General features: G+C 45.0%; 1 pseudogene; it reads left to right on the top strand.

Moving 5' to 3' along the window:
- The first annotated feature begins 488 nt into the window (after positions 1 to 488).
- On the top strand, positions 489 to 2,740 carry LOC122728128 (annotated as a pseudogene).
- Positions 2,741 to 3,107: the final 367 nt, after the last annotated feature.

Raw genomic sequence — 3,107 nt, 5'->3', positions numbered from 1 at the left:
TCTGTCTCTGCTTGACTTGGTGGTGTCCTCGAGTTATTTGGGTAAACTGAGGCAGTTTGCTCCATACACTCTCATACAGGAAGCTACATGAGGGAAGCTAGAGCCAATCAGGTTGTGTAGGAAGAGAAAGCTATGTCAGTCCACATAAATTCCACAATCATTTTTAAATGAATTTCAGTTTTTATAGATGATATGACACATAACAAACACATTTTAGTAAAATTCTATTAAAGAGAATCCTTTAGAGACAGAGGTAGGACTGCTACCCTGTGGACACTCTTGTCTTAGTTCACTTAGTTAGGGTTCCCATTTTGTCACATCTGTCAACCCAAGAAGAACTACTATATGTAGAAATAAGTAGATCAAATCTTGTTCTTCCTCATGAGTCAGGTCCTCTTTTCCTTTGAGTCCACTAAAAATCTCAGCCACAGACATATTCTAACCATCAAGATTGAGTTTTTTCTATATTAAGAATCAATGAGGGTCTACTCAGCGCAGCAGCAGCCCTTCTCCACAGCGGTCAGCTACGACCCCCGACTCCCCAGCAACCATGTCGAAGGGACCCGCAGTTGGCATTGATCTCGGCACCACTTACTCCTGTGTGGGAGTTTTCCAACATGGGAAAGTGGAGATCATTGCTAATGACCAAGGAAACAGGCCACCCCAAGCTACGTGGCCTTCACCGACACAGAACGTTTAATCGGTGATGCGGCAAAGAATCAAGTTGCTATGAACCCCACCAACACAGTTTTTGATGCCAAACATCTGATTGGTCGAAGATTTGATGATGCAGTTGTACAGTCGGACATGAAGCATTGGCCTTTCACGGTGGTGAATGATGCAGGCAGGCCTAAGGTCCAAGTGGAGTACAAAGGGGAGACCAAAAGTTTCTATCCTGAAGAAGTATCTTCTATGGTCTTGACTAAGATGAAAGAAATTGCAGAAGCTTACCTTGGGAAGACTGTCACAAATGCTGTGGTCACAGTGCAAGCCTATTTCAACGATTCCCAACGTCAGGCCACCAAAGATGCTGGAACCATCGCTGGTCTAAATGTGCTCAGAATCATCAATGAGCCAACTGCTGCTGCTATTGCTTATGGCTTGGACAAAAAGGTTGGTGCCGAGAGAAATGTGTTGATCTTTGACCTTGGAGGTGGTACTTTTGATGTCTCCATTCTTACCATTGAAGATGGCATCTTTGAGGTCAAGTCCACAGCTAGGGACACCCACTTGGGTGGGGAGGACTTCGACAACCGCATGGTCAACCATTTCATTGCCGAGTTCAAGCGCAAGCACAAGAAGGACATCAGTGAGAACAAGAAGGCTGTGCGACGTCTGCGCACCGCTTGTGAACGTGCAAAGCGCACCCTCTCTTCCAGTACCCAGGCCAGTATTGAGATTGATTCCCTCTATGAAGGTATAGACTTCTATACCTCAATCACCCGAGCCCGTTTCGAAGAGCTGAACGCCGATCTCTTCCGAGGCACACTGGACCCTGTGGAAAAGGCCCTAAGAGATGCCAAACTAGATAAGTCACAGATCCATGACATCGTCCTGGTGGGTGGTTCCACTCGAATCCCCAAAATCCAGAAGCTTCTGCAAGACTTCTTCAATGGCAAGGAGCTGAACAAGAGTATCAACCCTGATGAGGCTGTTGCCTATGGTGCAGCTGTCCAGGCTGCCATTTTGTCTGGAGATAAATCTGAGAATGTGCAGGACTTGCTGCTGTTGGATGTCACCCCTCTTTCCCTTGGAATTGAGACGGCTGGTGGAGTTATGACAGTTCTGATCAAACGTAATACTACCATCCCCATCAAGCAGACACAGACCTTTACTACCTATTCTGACAACCAGCCTGGTGTGCTTATTCAGGTGTATGAAGGTGAGAGAGCAATGACCAAGGATAACAACCTGCTTGGCAAGTTTGAGCTCACAGGAATCCCCCCAGCACCCAGGGGTGTCCCTCAGATTGAAGTAACATTTGACATTGACGCAAATGGCATCCTCAATGTTTCTGTTGTGGATAAGAGCACAGGCAAGGAGAACAAGATCACCATCACCAATGACAAAGGTCGTCTGAGCAAAGAAGACATTGAACGAATGGTCCAGGAGGCCGAGAAGTACAAGGCTGAGGATGAGAAGCAGAGAGATAAGGTTTCTTCCAAGAATTCTCTTGAATCTTATGCTTTCAACATGAAGGCTACTGTAGAAGATGAGAAACTGCAAGGCAAGATTGGCGATGAAGACAAACAGAAGATCCTTGACAAATGTAATGAAATAATCAACTGGCTGGATAAGAACCAGACTGCTGAGAAGGAAGAATTTGAGCATCAGCAGAAAGAATTGGAGAAAGTCTGCAACCCCATTATTACTAAGCTGTACCAGAGTGCAGGTGGCATGCCAGGAGGCATGCCTGGTGGATTTCCAGGGGGTGGAGCAGCCCCATCTGGAGGTGCCTCTTCTGGACCCACCATTGAAGAGGTTGACTAACTCACCAGAAGAAAGAGCATTCCACACAGCTTTCCAAAAATTGAAGGACTCAAATTTGTAGCCAAGGCAGTGGCAGTTTAAAAGTTAACATTTAAGCTACTGCAAAAATCTGGGCATTCTGAATACTTGAATGTGTGCAGAGGGAGAGAAGTGAACAACATTGCACTTTATCAGTACTGTAAACAAGTGGAAATGCAATTCTTGTGCTGGAGAATAAAATCTATTTAAAATTGGCACCATAAAAAAAAAAGAATCAATGAATGGGAGTACCTGAGTTCGGGAGTACCTGAGTTCAAATCCAGTCTCAGACACTTAACACTTACTAGCTGTGTGACCCTGGGCAAGTCATTTAACCCCAATTGCCTCTCTAAAAAAAAAAATTAAGAATCAATGAAGGGGGCAGCTAGGTGGCACAGTGGATAAAGCACTGGCCTTGGATTCAGGAGGACCTGAGTTTAAATCCAGCCTCAGACACTTGACACTTGCTAGCTGTGTGACCCTGGGCAAGTCACTTAACCCTCATTGCCCTGCAAAAAAAAAAGAATCAATTAAAACATTTTAAAAGGTAATACTCAAAGGTCTCTCCTTGAGTTTTCTTAACTTAAAAACAATTCAGT

The sequence above is a fragment of the Dromiciops gliroides genome, chromosome 5 (assembly GCF_019393635.1).
Source record: "Dromiciops gliroides isolate mDroGli1 chromosome 5, mDroGli1.pri, whole genome shotgun sequence".
NCBI classification, from domain to species: Eukaryota; Metazoa; Chordata; class Mammalia; order Microbiotheria; family Microbiotheriidae; genus Dromiciops; species Dromiciops gliroides.
Note: the sequence above shows the minus strand (reverse complement) of the source record. Positions and strands in the feature narration are given on the sequence as shown.